This window comes from Triturus cristatus, chromosome 4_1, assembly GCF_964204655.1.
Source record: "Triturus cristatus chromosome 4_1, aTriCri1.1, whole genome shotgun sequence".
Taxonomy (NCBI): Eukaryota; Metazoa; Chordata; class Amphibia; order Caudata; family Salamandridae; genus Triturus; species Triturus cristatus.
The window spans coordinates 61,236,581-61,254,209 of record NC_140585.1 but is presented as its reverse complement, the minus strand read 5'-3'; positions in this window follow the sequence as shown (position 1 = coordinate 61,254,209).

The following is a 17,629-nucleotide window of genomic DNA, read 5'->3' as shown; positions in this document are numbered from 1 at the left end:
TCTTATTTCTGGAGTCGTCCAGAGACGTCTCCAGTAAAGGACTGGGCGCAATCGGGCTCTATCTACAATGGTGCGTCTACCTAACTCCAAAAACAGTGGGGTTAAGGGGGTACTCTGTGGGAGTCTTGTAATCCCTCGCATAAACTTGTTCTCTGAAGTCTGAAGAGCCGCTAAACCATCCCAGGCCCATAGCTCCGCGCCATATAATGTGGCACCCAAAACCTTCGCGTCATACACTATTAATGCGGGTTTTATGGGTTTTGTTTTGGATTTGCGGTGTTCCCCCCTTAAAGCACCAGAAAGCTGCTGGTGCTTTAAGACCACTTTATCTACATGATGCGTCCAGCCAATGCCCTCTGCGATCTGTACACCCAGGTACGTAAATTCTTTGACAATGTCTAACCTACTGCTGTTTAGGGTTACCTTGGGGTAGTTCCTGCGTCCGGGGGAAAAAGCCATTAGTTTTGTTTTTCCCACATTTACCTCTAGCCCATGCTCAGTGCAAAAAGCATCAAAAATGTTTAATGCACGTTGCAGCCCCATGGGGGTCTTAGACAAGATAAGAGTGTCGTCAGCGAACATCAGGATCGGAACCCTGGTGTCCGCTAACGATGGGGCATCAACACTAGCCTTCAGCATCCTCTCAACGATTCCGTTAATAAATAACGAGAAAAGTAAAGGGGCCATGGAACAGCCCTGTCGGACACCCCTTTCCACTGGGAAATCCTCTGATGTCTCTCCACTTCCACCCCACTGGACTCTAGCGAAGTTGGATTCGTGCAGTCGCATAATTAATGTTAGCAGATCAGCAGGGATCCCCAACTTTTGCAAAACCAACCATAACTTAAACCGGGGGACTAGGTCGAACGCCGTCCGCAGGTCGACGAACGCGACGTACAGGCAGCCCCTTCCCAGTACAACGGTCTTCCACCTTAATATGGTAAAGCGGAAGACCTGATCGATGGTACTGGTTGCTCGCCTGAATCCCGCTTGGTATGGAGAAAGGGCGTTGTTGTCTTCAACCCAGTCCATAAGCTGGTTTGTTACCATTCTCCCAACTACTTTCTGTAAGGTGGCTATTAAGCTTATGGGCCTATAGTTTGCAGGCAGTGAACGATCTCCCTTCTTGTGGATGGGGATAATGGTTGCGCCTTTCCAGAGGTCTGGGACCACTTCCCCCTTGGCTAGGGCATTCGCTACAAGGAGGGTATATCTCGCCCATCTGGTCATATCGTGTTTAAAAATATCAGGTGGAATGCCATCTGGACCTGGCGCCCTCCCACATTTCGCGGAACCAATGGCAATTTCCACTTCTCTAAGGGAGAACAAATCGTCGGTTGCATAAACCGGTGTTATACTATCAGCTGCCACAGGATGGTTAACTTCCGCGTACTGAAGTCTGAAGTAATCAACCCAAGCTTCCTCTGCTACATTGTTGTCTGGCTTCGCAGGACCGGCTCCGCTACCCCACTTGATGATTTTCCAGAATGCCCTGGAGTCTTTACTATCAGAGGCCTCTTTTAGTTCGGCCCAGTGGCCTTCATCCCAGTTCTTTTTTGCACGATAGATGGCCATCTTGTACAGTTCCCTATTCTTTGTCACAGCGGCGCGGTCCCTATTCCTTATGGCTTGTCCCAGGGCTAATCGTGCTGATCTACAATGACTATCAAACCACCTTCCCACTTCTTTAGATTTCTTCCCTTTCCTTTTTTTAATGAAGAAGCATGGTCTCAGGAGGGAGAATAACTTATTGTGGATTTCGGTGATTCCACTATCCCCTGGAACCACTGGAACCGCTGTTTCCATCGCGGAAATTGCACAATCAACAGCATTATTGATGTAAGTCATAGTGGCCTCGTTTGCCAGTACCTTGGGCCATTTTAACCTGCGTTCATCATTACTCATAACAGGGGTTTCATCGTATATCACTAGAGGGTTGCCCGCACCAGTATTCCACCACCTATGAGTCACACAGAGGGGGTTGTGGTCACTTTCAACCCGGGGCCTAACTGTCATGTCAACAACCCCTTTCCACAGTTGGAGACTGCACAAAATGTAATCGATTCGGCTCCTGTTGATGCCATTGTCGAAAGTGTAGCTGCCCTCCTTGTCCCCAGGTGTCCTCCCGTTCAGTGCTCTTAAGCCATGTTCCATACAAATTCCATTCAGTGATAAGATCTCTTTTGTCCATCTCCTTACAGGTTTTAGGCATAGAGGTGGTACTCCCCAGAGATTGTCCTCTTCGCTCTCCAAGAGGTCATTTGTACAGTCCAGAGGTTCAAAAGTCCTGTTGAGGTCCCCTACAATTATCGTTACATTTTCCTGGGACTTGGTCTCAATGGCAGTAGACAACAGCTCAATGGTGGGTAAATTGGTTACGTTGCTACCTCTCACGTAGACATTGTACAAATCTATTAGTTGACCCTTTGCTACGGAGATTCTTAATAATTGCAAATCACAATTTCCCAGGTCCAACATTTTGATGTTGACCTGCAGGTCCTGTCTAACCCAAACAGTTAAGCCTCCCTTGGGCCGCCCTCTTCCCCCTTTTGACGCTGGTATACAATAGTTCAAATAACCAAGACAGAAAAGGGGATCACAAGCCCAGGTTTCTTGGAAGCAACAGATGTCATACCCACTTATAAAATCCACCCAGGATTGGGAATCCAATTTACTTGCCAGCCCAGCGACATTCCAAGATAAAAGCGTACCAATGCTAGCATCTAGCCCATCTCGGGTGTTAGTCAATGGAAATACTTGGGCTAGCATAGGGCTTTCAGTAGAATTAGTCTGCCCTTCTTGGTCATCTGTCGGATCCACTGTCGTATTGGCTGGGTATGTTATCTTGGCATTTGTATTTAGGGTTCCCAGTCTAAAACCACCTTCTTCGACCAAACCCCCCGTCTCGATGTAATTGACCAATAAGTTTGTAACAGTTGTATTACCATGAACATCACATTGCCCTTCTGGCTCGTTAGTGTTCCCTCCTAAACTGTCAGTACTGGTTTGTCAATATCCCCATCCCGGCTCCTGCCATCCTACATGAGGGTTGTAATATGTGTAAGTGGTATGATTATGACCTACAGGAGGAGGTGGTAAGGGATTGACTGGCCATGATACAGTAGGGTGAATAAGGGGTTCATTGAGTAAACTAGTCGTTACACTAGTCGGTCGGGGGTAAAAAAAGGTAAGGTCTACAATTCCGATACCTCCCTTATTTGTTCCCCATCCCTGCCTTGTTATCCATCCCGCCACCCTTGGGTCTTGGAAATTGACCACTATGCAATCCCCACCCAAGGTTTTCGATGTATATCCCATCCAATCTATTCTCCTTACCCCTATGATTAGCCCGTCGATGTCACCAGGCAGAGGACGGTTTTCCTTTAGCCAGTGCATGATCTTATTTTTGAGCATCTGGAAAGTTTCTCTCTGTCCTGGGGGTAATGGTGGAACGTTTATAAGAACTGCTACATAGGGAAAGGAGTCTGGGGTGAGATTAATTGGTGGTTTTCTGTAGGGTTGTTTTGCCACGGGCGGTGGGATAGATTTGGGAACTTGGGGGACATATTGGGGGACAGGCTTCAGCGCCTGTTGTTTGTTATTTATTTGGGACGGTACTGAAGTTTTACCTACCAACAAACCTGTGTTAGCCCTATTCCCTCCCACCGGAATATTCTGAGCTTTCTGCGTACTATTAGTTACGTTTGCGCTTGTTGGTACTATTCCCGCTTGGTGACGCACTGTAGCCTCAGCACTCGTTGCGATTGGTGGATTTTGTGTCGGGGGGATTGTGGGCTGTGTAGGGTGTATTATGGTCGACTGAGGTAAATCAGGGCCAACGTTTGCTCTCTCTGTTCTGTCTGAGGATTTTGTAATGGCTTTAACTGTAGGTTTGCTCAGTTTGGGAGGTAAAGGAGAGCTATTTCGGGGATTTCTTCCCTTATCCTGAATAACAGGGTTGTTTAGGACCTGAGAGTTTGTGCTTACTTCCACCCTATTTGCTTTAATCAGTGATTTTGTGGAATAAAAATTGTCTAAGGTAGTCTGTTCAAAATGGTTTAGCCTATCTACAAGCTTTGCAATTCTATCCTCAATGGGGGTGAGTAGTGATCTAAACAATTTTTCCAGTTCAGGGAGAACAATTACAAGTGATTGCTCCTTATCTTTACATGGTACAGTGGAGTCGGTACAAGGATTGTCATCTCCGTCCTGGCTGTTCAAGGAGACAAGATTAGTAGGTGTAACACTTTCTGTGCTTTGAGTTTCGTTAGTAGCTACCTCTCCTGTGTTCACGAGTTTATGTAACTTCCTGAGTTTTTGAGGGGGTTTGACCACCCTTTTACATTTTCTTACAGATGCTGGTCGTTTCCGTTTGGACCCGATTTTGGGTTGGGCCAATGTAACCTGGGCGCCAGAATCAGTGAGCGGTGCTGGTAGGATTTTACCGCCACAAGGATTATTTAGTTCTATCACAACATCCTTGTTTGGTTTTTGGGCCTGGACCTCAAAATGGTCGTTTACAACTGGCAAGTTCACTGATGACAGAGGAGTTGCCAAGGTGGGGTAAGCTAGATTTGAGAACTTATCCGTTGAATTCTTAAGTATTTCGATTGACAGCCTACGCTCTGCGCGCTTCTCTGCCAAGGTCAACTCTTTGTCTATTACCAGTGAACGATTAAAGAAAAATTTATCTAAGGGGCCAATGGCCAGTGGACCAGACTCTACAAGAGGAGTTATTTGATGGCTATTTACAGAGTTTGTTGATGTAGACGTTGCCATGTTAAACACTAAACAAATCCAACTTTCCTAAGCCACTTACTGGAGGTGATACTATATGTCACTGGTAAGGGGGGTGGCCCAACCCGGCCTCCTTCGGCCCCGGACGGCCACAGACGGTCCCGCCCTTGTCCCGGGCTTCTCCCGCGCGCTCTCCCGCGCTGCGGGAGTACTTGTGGCTTAATAAGGAGTCTGAACACAATAGGTGGAAGGGGTAGGAGGGGTCGGGGAGAGCGGCCCAGGTGTAGCTGATCAGGGCAGGCGGGTGCTCCTGGGAAATGCAGTCCCAAGGAGCTCACGCACTCGCTCGCAGCCCCGTGCAAGTACTTCCCTCGGTGTCCCCTTCAAGGCGCTGCGGTCAACACTCCTCACGCAGCGGGACCCGCGGAGCGGGTTCCGCAAGAAGTAGGCTGGCAACAGGCGATTCCAAACGGGCAGAAACAAAAGCAGCAAGGCGTCCCACTCGCCGTCTCAGCGAGAGCAGATGATAAGGGCTCGGTGGAAGGGTAGGAGGGGTCGGGGAGAGCGGCCCAGGTGTAGCTGATCAGGGCAGGCGGGTGCTCCTGGGAAATGCAGTCCCAAGGAGCTCACGCACTCGCTCGCAGCCCCGTGCAAGTACTTCCCTCGGTGTCCCCTTCAAGGCGCTGCGGTCAACACTCCTCACGCAGCGGGACCCGCGGAGCGGGTTCCGCAAGAAGTAGGCTGGCAACAGGCGATTCCAAACGGGCAGAAACAAAAGCAGCAAGGCGTCCCATTCGCCGTCTCAGCGAGAGCAGATGATAAGGGCTCGGTGGAAGGGTAGGAGGGGTCGGGGAGAGCGGCCCAGGTGTAGCTGATCAGGGCAGGCGGGTGCTCCTGGGAAATGCAGTCCCAAGGAGCTCACGCACTCGCTCGCAGCCCCGTGCAAGTACTTCCCTCGGTGTCCCCTTCAAGGCGCTGCGGTCAACACTCCTCACGCAGCGGGACCCGCGGAGCGGGTTCCGCAAGAAGTAGGCTGGCAACAGGCGATTCCAAACGGGCAGAAACAAAAGCAGCAAGGCGTCCCACTCGCCGTCTCAGCGAGAGCAGATGATAAGGGCTCGGTGGAAGGGTAGGAGGGGTCGGGGAGAGCGGCCCAGGTGTAGCTGATCAGGGCAGGCGGGTGCTCCTGGGAAATGCAGTCCCAAGGAGCTCACGCACTCGCTCGCAGCCCCGTGCAAGTACTTCCCTCGGTGTCCCCTTCAAGGCGCTGCGGTCAACACTCCTCACGCAGCGGGACCCGCGGAGCGGGTTCCGCAAGAAGTAGGCTGGCAACAGGCGATTCCAAACGGGCAGAAACAAAAGCAGCAAGGCGTCCCACTCGCCGTCTCAGCGAGAGCAGATGATAAGGGCTCGGTGGAAGGGTAGGAGGGGTCGGGGAGAGCGGCCCAGGTGTAGCTGATCAGGGCAGGCGGGTGCTCCTGGGAAATGCAGTCCCAAGGAGCTCACGCACTCGCTCGCAGCCCCGTGCAAGTACTTCCCTCGGTGTCCCCTTCAAGGCGCTGCGGTCAACACTCCTCACGCAGCGGGACCCGCGGAGCGGGTTCCGCAAGAAGTAGGCTGGCAACAGGCGATTCCAAACGGGCAGAAACAAAAGCAGCAAGGCGTCCCACTCGCCGTCTCAGCGAGAGCAGATGATAAGGGCTCGGTGGAAGGGTAGGAGGGGTCGGGGAGAGCGGCCCAGGTGTAGCTGATCAGGGCAGGCGGGTGCTCCTGGGAAATGCAGTCCCAAGGAGCTCACGCACTCGCTCGCAGCCCCGTGCAAGTACTTCCCTCGGTGTCCCCTTCAAGGCGCTGCGGTCAACACTCCTCACGCAGCGGGACCCGCGGAGCGGGTTCCGCAAGAAGTAGGCTGGCAACAGGCGATTCCAAACGGGCAGAAACAAAAGCAGCAAGGCGTCCCACTCGCCGTCTCAGCGAGAGCAGATGATAAGGGCTCGGTGGAAGGGTAGGAGGGGTCGGGGAGAGCGGCCCAGGTGTAGCTGATCAGGGCAGGCGGGTGCTCCTGGGAAATGCAGTCCCAAGGAGCTCACGCACTCGCTCGCAGCCCCGTGCAAGTACTTCCCTCGGTGTCCCCTTCAAGGCGCTGCGGTCAACACTCCTCACGCAGCGGGACCCGCGGAGCGGGTTCCGCAAGAAGTAGGCTGGCAACAGGCGATTCCAAACGGGCAGAAACAAAAGCAGCAAGGCGTCCCACTCGCCGTCTCAGCGAGAGCAGATGATAAGGGCTCGGTGGAAGGGTAGGAGGGGTCGGGGAGAGCGGCCCAGGTGTAGCTGATCAGGGCTGGCGGGTGCTCCTGGGAAATGCAGTCCCAAGGAGCTCACGCACTCGCTCGCAGCCCCGTGCAAGTACTTCCCTCGGTGTCCCCTTCAAGGCGCTGCGGTCAACACTCCTCGCGGAGCGGGTTCCGCGGAGCGGGTTCCGCAAGAAGTAGGCTGGCAACAGGCGATTCCAAACGGGCAGAAACAAAAGCAGCAAGGCGTCCCACTCGCCGTCTCAGCGAGAGCAGATGATAAGGGCTCGGTGGAAGGGTAGGAGGGGTCGGGGAGAGCGGCCCAGGTGTAGCTGATCAGGGCAGGCGGGTGCTCCTGGGAAATGCAGTCCCAAGGAGCTCACGCACTCGCTCGCAGCCCCGTGCAAGTACTTCCCTCGGTGTCCCCTTCAAGGCGCTGCGGTCAACACTCCTCACGCAGCGGGACCCGCGGAGCGGGTTCCGCAAGAAGTAGGCTGGCAACAGGCGATTCCAAACGGGCAGAAACAAAAGCAGCAAGGCGTCCCACTCGCCGTCTCAGCGAGAGCAGATGATAAGGGCTCGGTGGAAGGGTAGGAGGGGTCGGGGAGAGCGGCCCAGGTGTAGCTGATCAGGGCTGGCGGGTGCTCCTGGGAAATGCAGTCCCAAGGAGCTCACGCACTCGCTCGCAGCCCCGTGCAAGTACTTCCCTCGGTGTCCCCTTCAAGGCGCTGCGGTCAACACTCCTCGCGGAGCGGGTTCCGCAAGAAGTAGGCTGGCAACAGGCGATTCCAAACGGGCAGAAACAAAAGCAGCAAGGCGTCCCCTTTGTGTATCATCATTGTGATTTGTCATTTCTGAGTGTTGATGATGTTGTCAGACACAGATGGGACACAGTGAGGGTTCCTCAAGGCACTTGTTTGTTCGCAATATCATGTAGTTGTCCCTAGGTGGTAGTTTTCAGTGATTGAGACATTTGTATGTGTGTGTGGCTGCTCCCACTTGTCGGGTTCACGGCAGCGATGCTGGCAGGTGTCAGCATGGGTGCCTTGTGTTCCTCCTTGGCATCTGCATAGTCCTGGGACTGTGGCAGGGATTGTGAAGGTCACATGAGCTTTGAGGTCATGGCCATGTACCGCATACTGTGCAGTGTGTCTGTCATTCCCCAGGGTTGTAAACAGTCCTTGTGTGATGTGTGTGTGCACCTTAGTTCCTCCCAACATTCCTGTGTTTGTCATGGGGGCATGTGCAATGTCACCTGTCCATGTGGGCTTCACAGATACACATTGTTGCAGTCCAGGTGTGTGGTGTTGATGGTGGACTGATGTGAATGTTTGCATGGATGGTCCTCTAGCTCCCGTTTGTCCATGGGTGAGGGGCCATGCTGAGTGATTTGTGTTTGTGTATGTGTGATGTACGTTTGTGGCACAGGACACGTCTGGGTTTCCCAGTTTGTACGACATCTGCCTTTGTCATCACAGTGGAGCTGTCATGCATGCTTGTGTCACCCCAACGTCTTGTCCCTGGGGATAGTGCTGTTGTGTGTCAGTCTCTTGCTGTGTTAATTGGTGTTCATTCCAGCTAGTGTCACATGTGTCTGTTGTGCTTCCTCTCATCTCCCAACGCCTGATTGCCCACTGAGGGTGTCCCAATGATGGTTTACTTTTGTATGGCACTGTGTCCACATCTGTGTCACTGTGGTTCAGTCCCTCTCATGTGTTGTGTAGTTGCCTGGGGATACTGTGACACACACACACACACATGTTGTGTCCGATGTGCAGTGTGAGTTTGCCTGTTTGTGTTTGTACATCTGCACCAGTGCATTGGTATTGCTGTTGTGGGCCTTTGTCTAGATGCTGTTTCCGTGATTTTTCATGCTGTCCCTGTGAGTCATTTCACATCATTGTGCACATTCATCCTGGTTGTTGGGTGCCATTGCTGGCATGCAATGTGAGTTTGTGAGCTGACACCTACAGTCTACACATGTTGTTTTGATTGGTGTGTCTATTTTCGAGATGTGTGCATGCTTGACACAGTGAGCGGGTGTTCTTTTTACATTGACTCAGTGCTATGGTGATGCTTGCCTTGTGTATGTCACACATGTGTTGGTCACACATGTGCTGTTACTTACATTGTATGCTCGTAGCCATATTCACTGTTGTGGGCATTTGTCACAGACTACACACTGTTGTCATGATGTCATGGGGGATGTATTTTGCGGACATACCTGATGTTTACCTATGCTGGAGGTGTTGCGCATCACCCATCCTATGGCTGAGGGTGGCAGGGGTGATGGGCAACAGGTCCCCTGTGAGTGGGGGTGGCAGAGGTGATGGGTAACAGGTCCCCTGTGAGTGGGGGTGGCAGGGGTGATGGGCAACAGGTCCACTATGGGTGTGGGTGGCAGGGGTGATGGGCAACATAAGCCCTGTGAGTGGGGTGGCAGGGGTGATGGTCAACATAAGCCCTGTGAGAGGGGGTGGCAGGGGTGATGGACAACAGGTCCCCTGTGAGTGGGGGTGGCAGGGGTGATGGGCAACATCAGCCCTATGGCTGGGGGTGGCAGGGGTGATGGGCAACATCAGCCCTGTGAGTGGGGGTGGCAGGGGTGATGGGCAACATAAGCCCTGTGAGTGGGGGTGGCAGGGGTGATGGACAACATCAGCCCTGTGAGTGGGGGTGGCAGGGGTGATGGGCAACATAAGCCCTGTGAGTGGGGGTGACAGGGATGATGGGCAACAGGTCCCCTGTGAGTGGGGGTGGCAGGGGTGATGGGCAACATCAGCCCTATGGCTGGGGGTGGCAGGGGTGATGGGCAACATCAGCCCTGTGAGTGGGGGTGGCAGGGGTGATGGGCAACAGGTCCACTATGGGTGTGGGTGGCAGGGGTGATGGGCAACATAAGCCCTGTGAGTGGGGGTGGCAGCGGTGATGGGCAACATAAACCCTGTGAGTGGGGGTGGCAGGGGTGATGGGCAACAGGTTCCCTGTGAGTGGGGGTGGCAGGGGTGATGGGCAACATCAGCCCTATGGCTGGGGGTGGCAGGGGTGATGGGCAACATAAGCCCTGTGAGTGGGGGTGGCAGGGGTGATGGGCAACATAAACCCTGTGAGTGGGGGTGGCAGGGGTGATGGGCAACAGGTTCCCTGTGAGTGGGGGTGGCAGGGGTGATGGGCAACATAAGCCCTGTGAGTGGGGGTGGCAGGGGTGATGGGCAACAGGTCCCCTGTGATTGGGGGTGGCAGGGGTGATGGGCAACAGGTCCACTATGGGTGTGGGTGGCAGGGGTGATGGGGAACATAAGCCCTGTGAGTGGGGGTGGCAGGGGTGATGGGCAACAGGTCCCCTGTGAGTGGGTGTGGCAGGGGTGATGGGCAAGATAAGCCCTGTGAGTGGGGGTGGCAGGGGTGATGGGCAACAGGTCCCCTGTGAGTGGGGGTGGCAGGGATGATGGGCAACAGGTCCCCTGTGAGTGGGGGTGGGTGTGGGTAGCAGGGTTGATGGGCAACATAAGCCCTATGGCTGGGGGTGGCAGGGGTGATGGGCAACATAGTCCCTATGGGTGGGGTGGCAGTAGTGATGGGCAACAGGCCCCCTATGGGTGGGGGTGTTAGTGGTGCTGGCCATGCAACCCCTATGGTGGGCTGTTGTTAGTGGCCAGGATATGTATCCCCTGTGTGTGTGCCATTTTGTGGGTACATGTCGTTTGTTTATGTGGTAGGTGTCTGACTTACCGCCTGCTCCGTCGGCGTCGGTTCCTGATCCGGTCACAGATGTAGAGTACTGGTATGACCTGCGCGATGGGATTCATGATGTGTTTGTGTCGTACACGCTGCTTGTTGCTCCGTCTCGTAGCCGCTGCAAGCTGTTCCGTCTCGTAGCCGTGTATTGATTTGTGGCACGAATCGTAGCTGATATGCTGTGACGATCCGTCCGGCGCGTAGGAAGTACGCATCGTACTTGTCATGCCGGAAACTGCTATGGATACTATTTCTGGGTGACACGGTTCCTCTTTGGGAGTTACGGCTCGGACGGAGAATGGGGCTTGATTCACAGCCTACGTGTCGGTCGTGTTTTTGGCAGTTATGCGCATCGTACTTACTCTACAGGACGGACCGGCTCCGGGTACGTGTCGGTCGCAGGGTAAGGCTACGGACAGCTGTCCGACCGGCCATCGGAATCGGCCCCAATATCTGAAGGGGGATAGGAGACATCCCTAATCCGACCTCCCCAATTTATGACTGCAACACACACAAAGGAGTAGGAAAGTGGATAATAATAGGTGGCACGTGCTCAGTGAGAAAAAACTGCCCTCACTCACAAAATTGTGACATGCTTCATCATTGGGCTTGCTTAATATCACCCCTGCGCAGACCAGCGCCTGGGGTAGAGCAAAGGGGAGGGGAAAACAATACCAAACAATACAAATTTGGAATCACCGAAGAAAAGTGCAGCTAGTGAAAGTTAAAACTAGCTCGGATGTGTACCCACTCGAAACTTCATTCCTGGGTCATCTGGCTAGTTTTAAAAACATGAAGGATGGTGGTGACAGGAGAAGATTAAGATTCCTTCACTCCTCCTTACTGCCAAGGCGTCAACATGTTTCTGCCGTTTAAATCGTGCCCACAGTGCCGGGTCACTCGGGCATTTATCAGGACCCTCCGGATCCCAAAACGTACTATCCTCTGATCCTGGCTTATGTATCTATGGAATGCATTCCTTCAAACATGGGGTTCCCTATTTCACGCACACTTCGTAATCTGTGGGAAAAGCACACGGAGGGGAGATAATTATTACTAGATTACATTTGATCCTCTAAAAGGTATCAGGGAGTGGAAAATCCAAACCCCTGGGTGCTTCTTCCCTTTTTGCACCACATCCACGCACCACCTCAAAGCTCACAGTTCCCTATTGGTATAATATTTCAATCATCGCGTCCAAATCGGACTAAACATTCATCGTGGAACAGTGTCCACACCACATAACACTCAGGAAAATGCTTTTACAATCACCGAAATCTCTTTCAATCAAATGTGCCCACTAATGCTGCGCACGAAAATCTCACCCACCGAGTTTCACCAAGTGAATCGCTAGAATTAGCGAGGTGTTGGGAGGGACCTTCTGTAGTCAGACTCTATAAGGAGATAAAACGTATACATAATGGTGTTATAAATAGGCATGATTATTTGATTTGTATAAATGGGGTAAATCAATACATTTGGAAGCAACTCATAGTGCCATTTCACACAGTCGTAAGGGTCATGACCGCTGAAAGAATGCCTGGAATAGAGTGGAAAAGCTCCAGTTCACAATATAAATGCGTATACCACCACACATAGTCAAAATTAAAGTAAGCGAACACTTATATACTTTGTCGGTGTAACTGGCCACCCAGTATAAATGTAGAAAATCAATCAATTTGGAAGCAACTCATAGTGTCATTTCACACAGTCATAAGGGTCATGACCGCTGAAAGAATGCCTGGATTACAGTGGAAGTGCTCCAGTACGTGATATAAATGCGTATACTATCACACATAGTCATAATTAAAGTAGCGATCACGTATTTACTTTGTCGGTGTAACTGCACACCCAGTACCGTAATCTATGTCCACATCTTGTATATGTTCCTTCCCACCGAACCCCACACCTAGCTCCTTACTTCGTCAAGGTGGGTACACTTCCTGGACATTCTCCAACTCTCGCTGTGTAGGTGGCGAGTTTCTGTCCTCCTCCTACCCTAAGACGGGAGAAGTACCGGTCACGTGGGGGATGTAGGAGTCACATGATCTCAACGTCTACGGCGTCATGCGTCTGATCTTCAGATCTATGCTGTGAGTTTTTTACAGGTTATTGGAAAGATAACTTTATTGAATGCTTGTCTATTTCTCAAGGTTGCATGGCGATATAAACATATATGCCCCCAGCTCGTTGCAGATAAATTATGATCAGCTGGAAGCGTGAATGTAATATGCTGATTCCCTTCAGGAGGAATGTTGTTTCACCCATCATAGTGTTATAAATTATAAGAACAGTATCTGATGTGTAATCTAGGGGTCTATTATGACGGCGGGCGGAGGCACCACTGCGGTGCTGGCGGAAAATGCATTTTACCGCACGCCAGCAACGGTCCTCACGGTTGCCATATTAGTATGGCCAAACATAGCCCTTTTCGCTTCTGCCGCGGTGCGCCCACCACCGTGGCGGCGTAAGCCAATGGAGACTCACCGCCGTGCGGAATGATGTCCCGTCCGCTGTACATATCAGGATGCCCCAAACATCCAGTCGCACCGCAGCGGAGAAACAGCCCAACCAGAGACAGCGGTAGCCCCACAGCGGAGCGCAAAATCAGAGTCCCGGTCCCTTCCACCTGGTCCCGACTGCAATGGACCCAGCTCTACACGTCTTCCCGGTGCTGTACCTGATACATTGCCAGCAACTCATGCACCAACGCGGACAACGCCACAGGTACGTAAACACACAATCCCGCACACAACCACAACACACAACTCCTGGACTGATATGGTGTCCCTGGCCACACCAGACACCCTGGTGGGGACAGGAACACATTCACAAGTGCAACCACACATGTCCTACCTGACACAAAAGCAACCCTCCGCATCCGGGTCACCCATCTACCGTGATCTTGAATTAATGTCCCGGTCATGTCACCGCAGCGATGAAGCCGCGTGAAATCATGCGCACGATGCAGAAGGCAGGGCCAGCGCCAGGCATGGGCAGTGCACAAAGACCACAGGGCTACATCCCCACCCTCCACACACAAGTGCCCCCCACATGAAGGGCCTGCCATGTGCCCCTCCTGTGCTCCCCCATGCACGATGGGGCAACCAACACACCACAACAACACTACACTCATGGCAAGGAAACAGAGTCCAAGCACAAAATGAACATTCTCACAGATAATGAACAATCACCCAACTGGACAGACAGCCTTCCAAGTCACACAGACATACCCCACACTGACACACAGCAACATACACAGACCACATGCCAGCAGCAATGGAGGACAACAAATAGGAAAGCCAAAGTGAGGTGCAAACAAATGGAAGGCCAAGGACCACCCAACAAGCATGTGTACATCACATGCAAACAAGGAACATATAACAACACCCTCAGACCATCAAATCACACATGGCAGGCACAGTGAGTGAAGTCAAACCACAGTCCCCTCAGTGCAACAATTCCGGGAGACAGCAAGGCAACCCATGTAGAGGCACAGGGATGAAAGGAAGGGAATGAAGTCAAACTGTGAACAGTCACACATCTGAATCCAAACACTTGACAGGAGTATGTCAGCAGCACAACACACTGGGCCCATTGCAACACTCCATGACTGTCAGACACATGTTTGAACCATCACACATACTCCCCCTCCTCACACCTGCAGCACACAACACCAGTGTCAAACACACACAAGGGTGCCAAAAATGTCCAGTCAATACACTGAGAAACAATCACACTCCCTAGGGGGTCCACAAACATCTCACACACTCACAGGGAAGCCTGAGGCAATGTGTGCACAAAAACAACAGCCAGACACATAACTCAATACAAACACACACAGAATCACAACAAGACCAGATATGACCTGTGCAGCAAAACTGTGGAAAGGCAATGGGAGCACAGACACAACAGGAATACAAAACATCATCAGTCAGGAACAATGCACACACAACATATCACAACACAGACAAGAAGTGCATCAACACAAAACAATCATGGACACAAACTGGGAGAAAAGGGCCTACAATGACACAGATATACATACCACACAAACCATCAAGTCAACATGGTTCCACAGTGTACCACATGCCTGTACATGCACAAGAATGACAAGAGACAGCTCAAATATGAGAGAAGGAAACACCATGGACGCACCAAACACAACCACAGTAACTAGAATGGACCTAAGTACATGTGACAGACACACAAGTGAGGCACAACACACTGGCAAAACGCATTTGAATGAAACACACCAGAAAAACACACACACTGGCATGCAAATACAACACCACACACAGAGCGCCTATCAACTGCAAGAGACAACACAGCCCAAACACTGCACACAGCCACATCAGACACACAACAGATGCACATGCCAAGAAATCACATAGCAAACACAGCAGAACATCAAGGGATGCACACCAGGCAAGGACAAGGCTACATACACTCACAGCACTGCATGAACAACAAGCAGTGTGCGCACAACAAACATACCTGTTCCACACAGATATGCGTGACACCAACACACAGACAACACCACACACAGGAAGTCAAGCAGTCCTGCAGCAAACACACATTCAGAAAACCCAACACCCACAGATGCACACGTCTGTGACCCCAAAGTGGAGAAAACAGGATCAGAGGAAATAAGCCATAGGCAATGTTGAAGTGGCATAGAGTGCATGTGTGACAGTATACCATACCCACACAGATAACGTTTTATTTAGTAAGGACACTGACAAGGCAGACAAATGGAGTAACTTCTTTTTATTCACATATGACACAGATAGGCACCAAAATTACACAAAAGCAAGGCCAGTGGCCAGGGCAAAGTGCAGATGAGGTACATAAGACCCTGCACAGGCAAGTGTTGAACAGCAAGGAACGACAAGGCCAGTGGCCAGGGCAAAGTGCAGATGAGGTACATGAGATCCTGCACAGTAAAGTGTTAAACAGCAAGGAACGACAAGGCCAGTGGCCAGGGCAAAGTGCAGATGAGGTACATGAGATCCTGCACAGAAAAGTGTTAAACAGCAAGGAACGACAAGGCCAGTGTCCAGGGCAAAGTGCAGAGTATGTCCATGAGAAGCTGCACAGGCAAGTGGCAAACAGCAGGGAACGACAACGCCAGTGTCCAGGGCAAAGTGCAGAGTATGCTCATGAGAAGCTGCACAGGCAAATGGCAAACAGCAGGGAACGACAAGGCCAGTGTCCAGGGCAAAGTGCAGAGTATGCCCATGAGAAGCTGCACAGGCAAGTGGCAAACAGCAGGGAACAACAAGGCCAGCGGCCAGGGCAAAGTGCAGATGAGGTACATGAGATCATGCACAGGCAAGTGTTAAACAGCAAGGAACAACAAGGCCAGTGGCCAGGGCAAAGTGCAGAGTATGTCCATGAGATCCTGCACAGGCAAGTGGCAAACAGCAGGGAACGACAAGGCCAGTGTCCAGGGCAAAGTGCAGAGTATGCCCATGAGAAGCTGCACAGGCAAATGGCAAACAGCAGGGAACGACAAGGCCAGTGTCCAGGGCAAAGTGCAGAGTATGCCCATGAGAAGCTGCACAGGCAAGTGGCAAACAGCAGGGAACGACAAGGCCAGTGTCCAGGGCAAAGTGCAGAGTATGTCCATGAGAAGCAGCACAGGCAAGTGGCAAACAGCAGGGAACGATAGGGCCAGTGTCCAGGGCAAAGTGCAGAGTATGTCCATGAGAAGCTGCACAGGCAAGTGGCAAACAGCAGGGAACAACAAGGCCAGCAGGCAGGGCAAAGTGCAGATGAGGTACATGAGATCATGCACAGGCAAATGTTAAACAGCAAGGAACAACAAGGCCAGTGGCCAGGGCAAAGTGCAGAGTATGTCCATGAGAAGCTGCACAGGCAAGTGGCAAACAGCAGGGAACAACAAGGCCAGCGGCCAGGGCAAAGTGCAGATGAGGTGCATGAGATCATGCACAGGCAAATATTAAACAGCAAGGAACAACAAGGCCATTGGCCAGGGCAAAGTGCAGAGTATGTCCATGAGAAGCTGCACAGGCAAGTGGCAAACAGCAGGGAACGACAAGGCCAGTGGCCGGGGCGAAGTGCAGAGTATGTCTATGAGAAGCTGCACAGGCAAGTTGCAAACAGCAGGGAACGACAAGGCCAGTGTCCAGGGCAAAGTGCAGAGTATGTCCGTGAGATCCTGCACAGGCAAGTGGCAAACAGCAGGGAACGACAAGGCCAGTGTCCAGGGCAAAGTGCAGAGTATGCCCATGAGAAGCTGCACAGGCAAACGGCAAACAGCAGGGAACGACAAGGCCAGTGTCCAGGGCAAAGTGCAGGGTATGCCCATGAGAAGCTGCACAGGCAAGTGGCAAACAGCAGGGAACGACAAGGCCAGTGTCCAGGGCAAAGTGCAGAGCATGTCCATGAGAAGCAGCACAGGCAAGTGGCAAACAGCAGGGAACGATAGGGCCAGTGTCCAGGGCAAAGTGCAGAGTATGTCCATGAGAAGCTGCACAGGCAAGTGGCAAACAGCAGGGAACAACAAGGCCAGCGGCCAGGGCAAAGTGCAGATGAGGTACATGAGATCATGCACAGGCAAATGTTAAACAGCAAGGAACAACAAGGCCAGTGGCCAGGGCAAAGTGCAGAGTATGTCCATGAGAAGCTGCACAGGCAAGTGGCAAACAGCAGGGAACAACAAGGCCAGCGGCCAGGGCAAAGTGCAGATGAGGTACATGAGATCATGCACAGGCAAATGTTAAACAGCAAGGAACAACAAGGCCAGTGGCCAGGGCAAAGTGCAGAGTATGTCCATGAGAAGCTGCACAGGCAAGTGGCAAACAGCAGGGAACGACAAGGCCAGTGGCCAGGGCGAA